This window comes from Mauremys reevesii, linkage group 5 (genome assembly GCF_016161935.1).
Source record: "Mauremys reevesii isolate NIE-2019 linkage group 5, ASM1616193v1, whole genome shotgun sequence".
Classification (NCBI taxonomy): Eukaryota; Metazoa; Chordata; order Testudines; family Geoemydidae; genus Mauremys; species Mauremys reevesii.
Window position 1 is genome coordinate 70,063,839 of NC_052627.1, and position 16,872 is coordinate 70,080,710.

The 16,872-nt window shown below is 44.6% G+C and overlaps 1 long non-coding RNA gene across 1 annotated transcript in view; it reads left to right on the forward strand.

Moving 5' to 3' along the window:
* Window positions 1–207: 207 nt before the first annotated feature.
* LOC120406491 overlaps window positions 208–16,872 on the forward strand; it is a 36,265-nt gene continuing 19,600 nt past the window's right edge. Inside the window, exon 1 of the long non-coding RNA XR_005599316.1 lies at window positions 208–268. This is a non-coding gene — a long non-coding RNA (uncharacterized LOC120406491). The remainder of the gene's footprint in view (window positions 269–16,872) is intronic.

Sequence of the window (16,872 nt, forward strand, 5' to 3'; positions counted from 1 at the left end):
GGGGCCAATTAAGAACTTTCTAGAAGGCACCGGAGAGAGCTACATTGATTGGAGCACCTGCAGCCAATCAGGACAGGCTAATCAAGGCACCTGGTATAAAAAGGGGGAGCTTACCCCAGTCTAGGGAGGAGGAGCCAGAGGAAAGAAGTGCGCATGAGGAGCTGGGAGCAAGAGACACAAGGAACTAAGAACTGAGAGGGGGTACTACTGGAGGATTGAGGAAAACACCATACAATCAAGCAGCATCAGACACCAGGAGGATCCGGTGGTGAGGATAAAGAAGGTGTTTGAAGGAGGCTATGGGGAAGTAGCCCAGGGAGCTGTAGCGGTCAAGCAGCGGTTACACGTAGCACTATAGAGACTGCTGCAATTCACAGGGCTCTGGGCTGGAACCTGGAGTAGAGGGCGGGCCTGGGTTCCCCCCCAGCCCCGCTACTCCTAATCAGACATAGGAGTAGTTGATCCAGACTATGGGTTTCATCCAAGGGGAAAACCACTAAGAGGAAGAAATCCACCAATAAGCGCAGGACCTACTAGAGGAGAGGAGGAACTTTGCCACAACTGGTGTCAGGGGTGGGATCTTTGGTGTGCACAGCGCGGCGGAAGAAGAAGGGTGATTTAAAAACACACACACAAAAAAAGGGAAGGGGATTTACAATTTGTTACCACAATGAATGATGTAGTACAGGCACTGATACAAGCCATGGCGGCCCAGCAGGAGGCTACCCGTGTCCAGGCAGCTGCCCAGCAAGAAGCAGTGCGGCTGCAGCAAGAAACTAATCGCCTGTTGATGGACCAAGCTGTTCAAGACCGAGCTATGTTGCAAGAACTGGTAAGCCAGGTAAAGACCCTTACAGAGCTGAACCGTGGGCATGATGGGACACGGCTCATACGGGCTAACCATTGGCTGCAGAAAATGACAAGGGAAGATGATGTAGAGGCATACCTTCTGGCCTTTGAGAGGACAGCCCTACGGGAGGCCTGGCCTCGAGATCAGTGGTCTAGCATCCTTGCCCCATTCCTGTGTGGGGAGGCCCAGAAGGCCTACCATGATCTGCCTGAAGAAGCTGCAGCAGACTACTCCCAGCTGAAGGCAGAGATCTTGGCCAGATCTGGGGTAACATCCGCAGTACGGGCCCAGCGGTATCATGAGTGGAGGTACCGGGAAGACAAAACCCCACGATCCCAATTATATGACCTCGTCCATCTCGCACGAAAGTGGTTGCAAACAGAATCCCGGAGTCCGGAAGAGATACTAGAGGTTCTGGTCATCAACCGGTACACGAGGGCACTGCCACCAGGTCTCCGCAAATGGGTAGGCCAGAACGATCCGTGCACCTATGATGAGATGATCACGCTGGTAGAAAGACGCATGACAGCCAGGGAATTGACCCAACTACACAAGGAAAGCCCCTTCCGTAGCAAACACCCAACCCCAACCCTGGAAGGAGAGACAGCCAAACCCCTGGGGAGTCCTAGGTGGAGGAAGGGGGGGGCTGAAAACCAACAGAGACTCCAGAAGGAAGGGATTGGCCTGAGTGGAGGGAACCCTGGGACTAAACCCCCTAGCCCACAGGATGGGAAACTGACTAGAAATAGTTATAGATGTTATGCATGTGGGGAGTGGGGACACATAGCAGCACAGTGTCCCAGCACCGAAGAGCCTATGCAATGCAACTTGGGGGATTGGGAGGTCCCATGCTCCCTTATCCACCTTGCGGGTGTTGCGTTAGCCCCACATAACTATATCAGGCCAGTGAAGATAAATGGAACAGAGACTACAGCACTGGTGGACTCAGGAAGTGCTATCACACTTATATCGGGTAAGCTGGTAAAAAGTAGCCAGCTGCTGCAAGCCAAACGTGTAGCAGTGACATGTGTGCATGGGGCCATGAGCCAATACCCCACCATCCCAGTGGAGATAGAGGTTCAGGGGAACCCCATTGAGGTGACAGTGGGCGTTGTACCTAAACTCCCATATCCTGTAGCTATTGGGAGAGACTATCCAGGGTTTGATAATTTACTTCCCCCTGAGAGGCTGCAGGGAAGTGGAGACCCTGTTGACAGCGACTCATCATTGGGGGAATGTCAACCCCCCATGTTTTCTGAGTTTTCTCAGTATCTATTCTCAGCCTCCCATAAGGCCCGGAAGACAAAAAAAGAAAGGAAGGCCGCGAAGGCTTTGGGAACCCAGATCCTGACCCAGGGCCAGAAGACTGCGCTAGTAGGCAGACGGGCACGAGCAGCCAACAGAGAAACTACCAACACGGAAGGTGAGCCGGAGGCTGGCCCCAGCCATGAGGGCGACAGGCCATTGGAAGAAGCAGAAGCCGGCCCCTGGGAGCTCAGGCAGGGTAGTCCTGGGAGAGAGACATTCGGACGGGACCAGGCAGAGGACCCCAGATATGATAACATTAGGAAAGAGGTGGCTGAGATAGATGGGATAGCAGTGGAGGGGAAGGTCCGAGGTCCAGGACCCTACTTTATAGTGAAGAAAGATCTCCTGTACCGTGTGGTGCAAATGCAGGAGCAGGAGATACATCAACTTCTGGTGCCACGAAAACATCAAAAAGCCATATTGAGCCTCGCCCACAGTCACCTGTTTGGAGGACACTTAGGGGTAGAGAAAACCCAGGCCAGGATCCTGCAGAGGTTCTTCTGGCCAGGAGTACATGAAGATGTCAGGCGATACTGCACCTCTTGTCCAGAGTGTCAGCTACATAGCCCTCACCCACACTTACGGGCCCCTTTGATACCTCTTCCAATAATAGAGGTACCATTTGAACGCATAGCCATGGATCTGATTGGGCCCCTAGAGAAGACAGCTCGGGGCCACCAACATGTGCTGGTTGTACTAGACTATGCTACCCGATACCCGGAAGCCGTCCCCCTACGCAACACAGCTTCCAAGACAATAGCTAAGGAGCTAGTACAGATCTTTTCCCGGGTTGGGCTACCCAAGGAGATACTGACTGATCAAGGGACACCTTTCGTGTCTAAGTTGATGAAAGATCTCTGTTCATTGCTCCATGTACAAGCCCTACGGACCTCTGTATACCACCCACAAACAGACGGCCTTGTGGAAAGGTTCAATAGGACCCTCAAGGCCATGATCCGGAAAGTGGTGAGCCGGGATGGGAAAGACTGGGATACCCTATTGCCTTACCTCATGTTCGCCATCCGGGAAGTTCCACAAGCCTCCACAGGCTTCTCTCCATTCGAACTACTATATGGGCGCCACCCCCGAGGCATATTGGATATAGCCAGAGAAGCCTGGGAAGAGGAGCCAAATCCCGGAAGGAACATAGTCGAGCATGTAATACAGATGAGGGATCGGATAGCCCGAGTTACAGCCATTGTACGAGAACATTTGGAGAAAGCACAGGAGACCCAACGGACCCATTATAACCACCAAGCAAAGCTTCGACGGTTCCAACCAGGGGATCGAGTAATGGTCCTGGTGCCCACAGCAGAAAGCAAGCTGTTGGCCCAGTGGCAGGGACCCTATGAAGTGATTGAAGCCGTGGGAGAGGTAAACTATAAGGTGCGGCAGCCAGGCCGCAGGAAACCGGAGCAAATTTACCACATCAATCTTAGTCACCCAGGAGACCCTTCCCCAGGAGGATAACTTACATGAGCAAGTGAAGATATCACCCGACTTGACGCCAATCCAAAAGATCGAGGCAGCCGACATGATTAATCGCAATCAAGATGTGTTCTCTACAAAACCGGGGCGGACGACTGAGACCTATCACCATATCCGCATGATCCCTGGAGCCAAAATAACACTGAGACCCTACTGAATCCCAGCAGCCAAAAGAGAAGAAATGAAGGCCGAAGTAAAGAAAATGTTAGAATTAGGCGTTATTGAAGAATCCTACAGTCAGTGGTGCAGTCCAATTGTTCTAGTGCCCAAACCTGATGGTACCATGAGATTCTGTAATGACTTTCGCCGACTGAATGAAGTATCCCAATTTGATGCATACCCCATACCACGCATCGACGAACTGGTTGACCGACTGGGTAGTGCCCGATTCTTGACTACACTGGATCTGACAAAAGGGTATTGGCAGATTCCCCTGACCAAAGAAGCTAAAGAAAAGACAGCGTTCTCCACCCCAGACGGGCTATTCCAGTACACTGTTCTCCCTTTTGGGTTACATGGGGCCCCAGCCACATTCCAGCGCCTCATGGATAAGCTGCTGCACCCCCATACTAGTTATGCAGCTGCATACCTAGATGATGTCATCATCCATACGCCAGACTGGGGAACCCACTTAGAGAAAGTTGAGGCAGTGCTACACACCTTAAGGCGGGCTGGCCTCACCACTAATCCTGCTAAGTGTGCCATAGGACTAGCAGAGGCTAGGTACCTGGGATATATTGTAGGAAGAGGTATAGTGAAGCCCCAAACTAATAAACTAGAAGCGATTCAAAACTGGCCCCGGCCGACCCGAAAGAAGCAGGTCCGTGCATTCCTAGGCGTGGTAGGCTACTACCGACGGTTTATTCCCCACTTCGCCAGTAGGGCAAGTCCTCTAACGGATCTGGTGAAGGCTCGAGGTCCAGACATGGTGAAGTGGACCGACGCTGCAGAAGGGGCGTTTGTAGACCTTCGGAACGCCCTCTGTAATGACCCCATTCTCATAGCCCCGGACTTTACCAAGGAATTTATTTTACAGACAGATGCCTCTGAGGTGGGGTTGGGGGCAGTTCTGTCCCAAATGATTGGAGATGAAGAACAGCCGATTCTCTACCTAAGCAGAAAGCTGCTCCCACGAGAACAGAAGTGTGCAGTAGTCGAGAGAGAATGCCTTGCTGTCAAATGGGCCATGGAGACGTTGTGTTATTACCTCTTGGGCCGGCGATTTACTCTTGTGACGGACCACGCACCCCTCCAGTGGATGCAGAGAAACAAGGAAAAGAATGCAAGGGTCACCAGGTGGTTCTTATCCCTCCAACCATTCCAGTTCCGCATAGGGCGGATGCCACCATGGCAACGCTGATGGTCTTTCATGAGCACACTGCCTGGCGTCCCAAGTTGCCCAACCCTATGGTGTTGAGCAGAGGGGGTGGATATGTGATGGAGCAAGGCCGGATGGCTACAGGAAAGTACTGAGGAGCAGGTATGTTAGCTCCAGGCTAAACAAATCCCTAGTACCATGGGAACCAAAATGGCAGTTGCTCCAGTCTAATCAAGGCACCTGGGGCCAATTAAGAACTTTCTAGAAGGCCCCGGAGAGAGCTACATTGATTGGAGCACCTGCAGCCAATCAGGACAGGCTAATCAAGGCACCTGGTATAAAAAGGTGGAGCTCACTCCAGTCTAGGGAGGAGGAGCTAGAGGAAAGAAGCGCGCATGAGGAGCTGAGAGCAAGAGACACAAGGAACTAAGAACTGAGAGCGGGTACTACTGGAGGATTGAGGAAAACACCATACAATCAAGCAGCATCAGACACCAGGAGGATCCAGTGGTGAGGATAAAGAAGGTGTTTGAAGGAGGCTATGGGGAAGTAGCCCAGGGAGCTGTAGCGGTCAAGCAGCGGTTACACGTAGCACTATAGAGACTGCTGCAATTCACAGGGCCCTGGGCTGGAACCCAGAGTAGAGGGCGGGCCTGGGTTCCCCCCCAGCCCCGCTACTCCTAATCAGACATAGGAGTAGTTGATCCAGACTATGGGTTTCATCCAAGGGGAAAACCACTAAGGGGAAGAAATCCACCAATAAGCGCAGGACCTACTAGAGGAGAGGAGGAACTTTGCCACAATTTGTATGATTTAAAAATTTTTTTTTTCAATTTTTGTGTGCTCAATTTTACACATTTTAATAGACTCAGTTTCAGTGAATGGGTGATCAGCACTCTGTGAAAATCAGGCTCCCTTAAGTTACCTAAATTTAGACATCCAAAATTACTAGTCACTTCTGAAAAATTGTGTTCAGCTGTAGTGCCACCTATACTTAAGGTTGCCCAATGAGACCCTGTTTTCAAGTGTTTATAACTTTGCCAAACTTTATCCATTAGGCTTGAAATTTGGAGTTGAGGGCTTGTGAACTGAAGAAAAAAAAGAGATTATGCAGTTAGAGTGAATCATAGTGCATATGCAAACAGGGGCCAAAATAATGTTGCACGGGCAATCTTAATACTGGCATTTTCTAACTTTCAAGTGCTTGACTTTGCAATCATACAGCTCTTCCGTTTTGTGCATTATATATTCAGTCAGTCAATGTAGTATGAATCTGTAAATAACTTAATCGTGTAGCATCTTCTGATTTAATTAAAAAAAAAGTACAACTTCTTTAACAGCTCAGGAGATTAATCAAGTAATTGTCCCCCCTCTACTCCTCACCAGAGTTTACCAGGGTTAAAAGTTAATAGGAGAACCAAATCTATAGACAGCAATGATTTCTTCAATGTGGCCTATTATGAAAACCTTTTTTATTTGATATTCAGACTTATGAGAGTGTTAAACACCTAAGGACCTCTTGACCAATCAGTTCATTATTCAACATACATTTTGGGGAGATAAAGTTGTGTGGTGCGACATTCTGAAATAAATATTTTGGGTTGTAGGACACTAGTAGTACCAAAATCTGAACAAATATATTGGGTTAGTACCCACAGTTGCAGAAAATGTGTAAATAATGTTTTTATTACCAGTCTGAAAAGATTGTATAAGTTGATCTTGTACTGGCTTACCCCACTGGGTTCACAAAACAAAGTATATCATTGGACAAGAAAGTTGTCACTATTCTTTGCTCCATATTTTTATCTTTGCTCTGCAAAATGGCATGAAACGTTCATAAAGAAATCCAAACACAGAAAAACTTGGTAGAATGTATGGTTGTTATAATCCAATAAGTCTGTCTGGGTTCACTGGCGGCTGAGCAAAACTGCATGGCTATATCACTTTGGGTAAAATTATGCAAAATTTGGTGGTTTTGTGTACTTTTTTTGTTCACTTTTACCTGAAACCAGGCAAAATTTCACTTTCAAGTTTTGTCTTCTTTTGTATCTAAGATATAAAAGGAAACATGGTGGATACAAGCCTACATAAAAAAAAACTGAAAAAAGATTAACATGAACTAAGTCACACAGGAATTTTTGTGTGCCAGTACTGCTGCTTCCTCAGGGCCAGCCCACAACATTTTGGCACCTGAGGCGGGGAGCTCAAATGACTCCCCCATGCTCCCTTGCTTGGGCCAAAACTTTGAAAGGTCTCAATTCTGCCTTCTTCCTGTTCTATTCCTCTCATGGTACTGCTCTGCTACCTACCCCAATAAAGGAGAACTAGACTTAAAATGCCTTGTTCAAAAATTTTAAGTAACACTTAACTGTCAAATGCCTGAACAGCAAATGTAACTTTACTTGTCTGCATAGTGTAAACTGGCATTTTTATCTGTTTGATTAATCAAAGTGGTGCTTTCTGTGCCTTCTTGGTTGCAAAGATTTGAACTGCTTCCTGCTGAAGGTCCACAGTCTGGGCCAGCCTTTCCTGTGTCATTGTGGAGTGTAGATGTGTTTTTTATTAACTTCAGCTTGGAGAAGCTGCATTCTCCACTGGCAACTCTTACAGGAAGTGTTAGAAGTATGCGCAGAGAAACAAAAGCATTTATAAAGAGGGTGGTCATCTTATTTGTGCACATATATTCCAGAACAGCCTTTGGAGTTGATCCTGCTGAAATGTATCTTGAAAGGGCTTTCAGTTCATCACCTAAATTACTTGCATCAGTATCGCACATGTCATCATGTGTCAGCACCAGGGCCGGCTCCAGGCACCAGTGCAGCAAGCAGGTGCTTGGGGCGGCCAGCGGAGAGGGGCAGCACGTCCGGCTCTTCGGTGGCAATTCGGCAGTGGGTCCCTCATTCCCTCTCAGAGGGAAGGACGTGCTGCTGAATTGCCGCTGAAGAATGAAGCAGCGGTGGTAGAGCTGCCGCCGAATTGCTGCTGATTGTGGCTTTTTTTTCCTGTCGTGTGGGGTGGCAAAAATGCTGGAGCCAGCCCTGGTCAACACTGTCTCTAGGTGCCCTGCATTGACGGTGTAGGTCTTCTTCAGGTAGAGTGAGGAGTTTTGGAATATCATACACAGGGGCGGCTCTAGGTATTTTGCCGCCCCAAGCATGGCAGGCAGGTTGCCTTCGGCAGCTTGCCTGCAGAGGGTCTGCTGGTCCCATGGCACGCCTGCGGGAGGTCCTCCAAAGCCGCGGGACAAGCCACCAAAGGCAGCCTGCCTGCCGTCCTCGCGGCGCCGGCAGAGTGCCCCCCACGGCTTGCCGCCCCAAGCACGCGCTTGGCGTGCTGGGGCCTGGAGCCGCCCCGATCATACAACATCCCAAATATACTGCTGTGTTCCTGGAGCTGCATGAAATGTTCTTCAACTGACTGTATTGCACAATCTAGCACCTGGTTAAAGAATTCAACTTTGAATTGTTGTTTGGGGTCTCTTATGGGATTATCCCGTGCCTCATAATCAAAATGTCATCTTCTTTGGTGACTCTTGAATGGATGGGAAAATAGCTTCAGTGTGAAGTTCCTCTGCCAACTTCTGCGCGCTCTTCAGAACATTTTGAAATCCCTCATCTGACCAGTAAGACTGTAGGTATGACTTTGCTTTGTCCAATTGTTCCATTGCTCCAGATATAGCAAGGTCAATGCCTTGGAGTCTCTTGCTTACAACATTTATTTCAAAGAGTATGTCATGCCACAACACTAAGCCACATTGAAATTTGAAGTTATATATGTTTCTGGTGATTCCATTTCCCTCTGTCACTGTTCTCCCACAAACAGTTCCTGTCATAGCATTATCCTCCATAATGGCAACTATGGCATCATCTATCTTCCCAATTTGGTGTGTGTTAGGCTTTATCACCTCCACTCGACTTTCCCATCATGTGGCACTCTGATGTATAACTGCAGGAAGCTGATTCTAGTTTATTTGCACTTTTGTCACATCACTTTGTCTCATCACAGTAATGCTGTTGAGTCAGCGTTGCAAATTTTAATGCAAAAGAGTCCTTTTGAATGTAGTTACAAAAACATAGCGGTATATTCACTAACCCATCTAAAGTAAATGTTTTGCCTTAGACTTGTGACTGACTTTAAACAGCTTTTACAGAAGCTATGTTCTGCTGAGATTGTAGATTTAGAAAGCAGGGAAGTTTATTCTATTTTTATCTTTTCCCTTGCTCTCTCTTGTGTTAGGGGACCATTTTTCTGGCTCTATAGCTAATGTTGCAATATCCAGCCTATTACAAAGTCTGTTTTTGTTCTGCTTAGACCTCTGTCAAATGTCTTTTTTTTTAGCCTGAAAATTCTTGTGCTTAGTCTAGGGTGACCAGACAGCAAGTGTGAAAAATCAGGACAGGGGATGTAGGGTAATACGTGCATATGCAGGAAAAAGCTCCAAAAATTGGGACTGCCTCTATGAAATTGGGTTTTGGGACATCTGGTCACCCTAGTTTAGTCTTTTTTTTTGCCAGTGGAAGTAATTTTTAGAATGTTTTTAAAATGATTGGTATGAATGTCGCCCTCTTGAAAAGGTGATATCTCTGGAGATTGAATAAGAGTTATTCATTTGCAGAACACTACAGCAACAGTGTCACCAACACCACAGTGCTCCATCATTGTGCCTCAGATTGACATCAAGGGACAACCTCTAGTCTCCTTGTCCTCTTTATGGCTGACAGAGATGCCAGTTATTGCCATTGTTTGTATTCCATGCACACTTGTCCACTGGGAACTCAACGTAGACCGCCAAACATTGGTGACAAAAAACCGCAACTGGTAACCCCTTCTTTTCGCTATCACCTTGAGCTGGATTTCCATTGCTGATGGAGAGGTAAAATGTTCTAAATCCTATTGCCAGCTCCCTGAGACATCTGAGCCCCAGTTTTGGAAACTTTAAGGAAAGGCAGTGGAATGTTTGAATTACTTGCATATGAAAATGGAATGACTTCTGAAAAGTATATCTGACAGTGTGCATGTGTTTGAAGGCTATTTGAGAGAAGCCTATAGCTGTCTCACTAGTCATGAGATCTTGGCTAGTGTGCTGGTTTGTTTTCACATATATAAATAACTTGCTTTGCCCACATGTTTTTATGCCTTAAAAATCCATTATTTTTTGTTATTAATAGGTTTTATTTTCTTTGATTTTTGAACCTGACATCATAAAATACATGGCTGAAATATGAGTATTTACATTCCAAAACATAAATATTGATTGTATTATTCCCTATGGATAGTCCAGGCATATTATATAAGACTTTTAAAAGTAACTAGTAAAATTGGGTGCCTCTGGCCAGCTCACAAATGTCTCAGGTTGAGCACTCAAAAATGGAAGCACCTGAAATTGCTAGTCAGTTTAGAGAACTTTGGGCTATAAATAAGTCTGCCTCTAGAGGCAGATGGGATCTCAGCCTCTAAAACCTGAAGGAGATTTTCCTTGGTTGACTCTGGTACATCTCGAATGGACATAGTTTGCGTTGAACTTGAATTCTACAGTGACAGACAAAGAAAGCCCTTGAGATGGGTGCAACATGTGATGGGAAGGCTGACTTGTCCAAACAGCAAGTCATGATGTGAAATTTAAATTATACAGGTGGATGGAGTTAAAGGGTTAATCGATAGTCTAAATATTAGAAATTTGGCTTTTTGTACACATTCCCTTCCCCACCCCTGTGTTCCAGTCTTTTTGTAAGAAGTATTTATTCCTTTGTAAATCCTCTCCCAGAACTGTGAATTGCTCTGATTATTTGATTCTGTATTTAGTGTCACCATAGTAACTTCTGCATATGACTCTAATTCAGTTAAATTTAAAAGTGAGAACAATGACATTGTAAAGATAAACAGTCCTGACTTCTAACACCACACATTTGAAGTGACATTGATGTCGCTATTTCATTGAATGAATTGAACAACATTTGCCTTCCTACCTGGTTCAGCAATGTCCTTGGGTGGGGTTTTTGCTATTACATTAATGAAGGCATGGTATCTGTGTCCTTCAAATAATCTGGTAGCAGAAAAATCTCTTATCCAATTGCAAACTTTCTCTTTGTTTGGAAAACTGGTTGGGTGTCAACAGTATTATGAAATTTGTATAACTTTATGGGATTATGAAGGTGTTGTGTCCTTCTAGGTTTGTGAACTAGTTACCTGATGGCAGACTTTGTCACCTTGTTCTAGTCTAGATACCATGTTGTAGAAAAAATTGTCTCCCTGAAGAAATGAGGAAATGGCTTCAAATTCTGAAGGGAATGAACATTTGAGGGCTAGATTATGGCTTTGACACAAATACTGTATATGAAGCATTGTGTGGTTGTCCTACTCTAGAAGGAGTAGGGAAATAATTGTACCTCTGAAACAATTTCCTCCTTGATCCAGGTGGTGAGGGCTTAGACCATCAGTAGTGGTACCCCCTATATTGGTTTCTGCATTGAGGAGCAGATCTAAGACTTCACTTGCTACCTGCCCACTTATTCTGCTGTGGGTTGGTAAATAGGCCTGGTGCACCATGCCTTTCTTATTTCTGCACTATGAGCCCAAGCTCCAGGTATCCAGCGCAGGGTTGTAATGAGAGTTTTAATGAGGGCCGACCTAGCTCTGTGAAACTGGTACAGATAGGGCCTTAAAGTTTTTACAGCTATTTTAATAACTATTAAAACACCACAGGGATCATTAGGAAATATTTAATTTATTTACTTTAAATAGGGCTGGAATTTTTCTGGTTCTTAGAGCAGGGGCTTGGACATCAGGATTCCTGAGTACTATTCCCTCTCTTGCCATTGAGGCTCTGTGTAATCTTAGACAAGTCGCTCACCCGTATTGTGACTCAGTTTCCCCATTGTAAGTTGGGGACAACATTTAGTCACCTGACATGAATGTTGTGAGATGCACTTTGAAATCCTTGGATAAAAGGCACTGTGTTACCAGTGGTAGAAGTGCTGCTTGGATGGGGTGAAGTTGAAACAGAAGAAAAGGACACCCGCAATGTGAGGAGTAAAACCCTGGAGTCCTGACACCCAGTATACTATACTAACAGCTAAAAAGATTGCTTGCAAATGCATTAAAAATCATCTTCCATTTATGAAAAACTAGTTCTACTTTGTTAACTGAAAGAATAGTAAGTTAATAAACATTCAGTTGTTGCATTGACACTCATCAACTGTTCTTTACTGAACCCCCCTGCCTTTCATATGAAATAGTGATGTTGGTTTAAGCAACATTTAATCATTTATTTCTTTTTATGTCAGCACTACCAGTGTAAAACATCACATAGGTCATTGCCATGGATTGAAGCAAGGGACTCTAGAGCAAAACCATAAGATTCTATGATGTGAACTAAAAGTCCAATCCGGTGCTGGTTGAACTTAATGGAATGACACTCATTGATCTCACTGAGCACTGGAGGCTCTAAACCCCTTCATTAGCACTTGTAGCAGACTTGTAAAACCCTTGCATAATGCACAGAGGGGAAGGTTCAGCTCACAGAACAGTGAGTTACATTAGCATTCTCTATGGAACCTCTGGGTGAGGAAGGGTGGGGCCCCGTCCTCTTGCAACTTGAACAGAACACACTTCAAAATTATGGTACTCCTAGAGGCCTTGTCCCTTACAACTAGTTATTCCAGTCCCTACCACTTTGAGAGGGATAATTTAGCCCTTAATATCAGAGTAACTAAAGAAATAACTGCATAAATGGCTACTGTGCAAGTTACATTTTTTTTCACACAACAATCTCAACACATTGACACCAGTGGTACCAACTACCTGTTTTGTAAAGATGAGGGGAAATATTTTCCATTTATTCCTTTTTATTTCTGGCCTCTGCTTGTATGACGCATATTACTATCCCAATAATTAATAAGCATTCTCACTACTGTGCTAATACTTGTTTTAGATTTCCTCTGCAGTGATAAAAGCCATTCTGCCTTTTTAGGTTTTTATTGCCTATACTTTGTAGAGCAACAACTATAATTTTACACTTAGATGGCTAAGCCAAATACCTGTGTCGGGAGTAGCAGAATGCATCTTTGAGACACCTCCTTCATATTTGTGAACCTGGCATTGTCATTATATGTTCTATGTCTGTTCTGGGTGATCAGTCGTACACTGGAGAGTCTGTAATTTTCCATTTGTGCAGCATTTATCCGCATCTGCCATGATTTGTGTGGATGCAGGTTAGGGTTGCTCATGAGATTCATGGGAGACCAAAGCCAGAGATCTTCTGCATTGGGTCTTTGACAAGGCGTATATTTGTGATTTCTTGTGAACTCCATTTGGCTTTCCAAGCTTCATCAGAGTGTTGTTGTCTATTCCCTTCTCTTAACTCAGGTTAATCTGCAGGTTCAGTTTTTATAACTGATGCCCTTGTTCATTTTAGCAATATGCATGTTGTGTGATAGTAGGGCAATAGCCTCTGCCATTCTCACATTCAGCTGCTTTGCATTTTCTTCCAAGCTCTTTGGAGAAGTGTAGTGGCATGAAGTATTTAACCCCATTCTGCTGTGACATCCAGATTTACACACCTTGTCATTCCTTCCCATGGCAGCCAAAAACATAAGATGGATGTGTTAAATGCTGAGCTATCACAAAGGACATACCTCATTTATCTTGTTATGACCCAGAACTTGATGCATGTCACTCAACAGTAGAGCTGATTGAATTACTCAGTGAAGATAATATATGTTGTGAATTTAGCTCTGTTCTATTCATGAATTGTTAGCGAAAAGCCTTTGATCTCTGCAAATGAATTCACTACTTTTAATTACTCAAACAGCTTATGTGAACAAATTGTAAATCTCACTGACTCTTCCTCAGCGTAGGGCTCGGGGAGATTAAAAACCAGGCGCTACTGGGGCCAAAGCAAGCCTTGGGAGTCAGCAGGAGCACTAGACGAAGAGGCACCTTCACAGAAACCTGAACACATGTAACTTCCTAAATTGCAACTCTGGACTTTATTTTCTGTTTACCAATTGGATGTTTTCTCTGACCTTCTCCCATACAGGTCTTTTGCATCCAGCCTCTCTTTCTCTATCATCCCTGCTCCTTGCTAGCCTTCCCCCCACTTCTCTCTCTTCTGTGGGTGCTCACGGCTACCAAAGGATACAAACATGACTGAAGCGAACAGCTCCCCTGATGTGTTGCCATGGCTGAGGTGAAAGGATATACTAGGGTGTACGGGAGCGTGTGTGGAGAATTCCAGCTTGCAAAGGCCCAGGATCTGTAGGGAGTATGAACCCCCCGCAGATCCTGCCCTTCAGTGTGTGGGTTTTTTGTTTGTTGGTTGGTTGGTTGTTCCCTTCTTACTCTACATCTTGGCCAAGAGAATAGATAAGGTAGGGAATGTAAAGAGGACAAGAGAATGAGTCTTTTTCTTTTGCTGTTTAGTCATGCTCCTAATACAGGCGAGAATGCCAATATAAACATATTGATGAAATAACCTGGAAAGTCAATAGAAAAGGAAAAAGGAGAACTCAAAACACGTTATTAAGAAAATAAGCCCAGCATGTCAATAATATAAATCTTCAGTGCAATTTGAATTGAAGCAAAATAAAAGATTACAGACCAAGACAAAATTACATTAAATGTAGAGGTGTGTGTCTTTTTGATATGTTTTCCTAAAATGATCACCATATTCACAGTTTGTAAGCCTTTCTAATTTTGCAAAAAAATGCCTGGCTTTTTGAAGTGCAAATAGTGGTGATTGCTTTGACCATCCATAGTAATTAAAAAAGGGCTTCTTTGCCCTGCTATATGTACATCCTCAATTTTATCTTGCAGCAAATCTTTTACTGGAATAAGCTTGTAATTGGGAATCTGTGCTTATCTACTGTAGTCTTCTTTCTTTCTTTGAAGATTGGAATGTTTAATGTGAGAGCAGTTTTGAGTATATAAAGTATGATATGGTGGGTTAGATGAGTCAAAACTTTCTAGCTTTTTTAACTACCTGACTTTTTTTAACTTCAGTGAATATATTTAGTACATTCTTAATATCTGCAATATTATAAGCAAAAAAGTGGAGATATAATACATGGCCTGTTCTGTTTCCTAGTAAACTAGTTTTATAGCTTCTGTAGAAGTGATAGTACTGTAAGTGTAATTTCTTGAGATTTGAGGGGTTTATTTTTAAACAAACTAGCTTTCTCTCAGATGTCAGCAAAATTAAGTTATACTCTTACATCTAGCTTTAGACCTAAGCCAGCATGGCCTATTTTCCATACAAATTTAATATGGTATAGTGTGCATTATACAGTGACTCCGAACAGCATAACAAAAAACCCATCAAAGGTTTCCATTATGAATACAATTACTAGATAAGATAAATATTCAAGACCAATGACAGCGGAAATTAAAATATTCTAATGGAGGTGGTTATCAATTGAGAATTTAATTGTACAAGCTGCTACCAACTCCATCTAGCCTTCATAAATATCATTTATTACATGTTTCCACAACTTGGGGAGAACAGTCATATGCATTGGGTTGTTTAAAGGAATATTATGAGCCAGATTCTAATCTACAATGTGTGGTACACATCACTGCATAGTAATTTATGTACTCTACTATTGGAAGAATGGACAGATAGGGAGTCTGATAGACAGGGCTGGCTTTAGGAAGTGTGGGGCCCAATTCAAACAGTTTCGACGGGGCCCCGGCAGGGATGACTAAAAAATAAAAAATGTGGGGCTGTTCTGAGTCTTCAGTGGTGGGTCCTTCACTCACTCCAGGTCTTCGGTAGCACTGAAGGACCTGCCACCGAAGACCCGGAGAGAGCGAAGTACCCACCGTCTAAGTGCTGCCGAAGACCCGGAGCGCCGCTGGGTGAGTAAAAATTAAAAAGGCGCCTCTAGCCAGGGAAGGGATTCTCACTGGGCGCAGGGCCCTCTTAGGCGCGGGGCCAGATTCGGGGGATTTGGTGGAATAGGCCTAAAGCCATCCCTGCTGATAGGATAATAAGCCTTTCACTTCTGTGTCACTTGTTGGAATATGACCCAGGTCAGTACTAATCAAAGGTTATTGGTAATCTGTGTGAAATGCATTGGTAATCTCAGTTAACTTTCAAATGGAACTAAAAGTTACCATGATGCACCATAATTTTTGTATGTCTCCCATTCTCCACTTCCTTCCTCTGAGAAAGATGCAGCATCTGCCAGTGATCTTGCCTCCACCTACTCCTCCCAACCTATTAGCCATAGCAGCAGTGCTGGGCTCCTGCTCTTGAGTATATGTCTGGGGGATGATAAAGAAACATAATATTAAAGAAGTGTATAATTGAGTTCATAGCTTAGCTAGGCAGGGAAGGTTTATGCAGCCAGGATATAAAAAAGAGGCAGTGAGAAATAGCTCTTCTCATCCCAGCTCTTGGCAGGGGGAATGAACAGGGTAACTGAGCATCTTGCTTACCCAGCAAAATTACAAATTATGAAAAATGTAGATCCTACATTTTTTACCCCTTCCATTTTTTTGAGGGGGTAAAAGGGATTATGCTGGGGGAAACCCTGACTTCCATCTCAGAGAAATGCCTTGAGGTTCATGTGCCTTACAATGGCAGGATGCAATAATTTGGTTAGCTTTTTCAGTTTTTTTTTTCTTCACTCATTTTTTCACTTTCCTGTAGCTATGGTCTGGGCCTCATGTGTGCAAGATTGATTTCACATGTGTAGGGAACAGTTAAAATTATGAGAGAACATTTATAAATATAAGTTGATCTGCTGTTTGTTCCAGGCTTTGCCACTGCAGTTCCATTGCTGAGCTGGGGGGACGGAAGGGGCGGCAAGTAGAAGTCATGGGAGAAGCATGAGGGGCAGGTTGGGGAGGCAGGAGACTGGAAGGGATATGTGCTGGACTTTGGAGACTGGGGACGATGGGAGGTGCT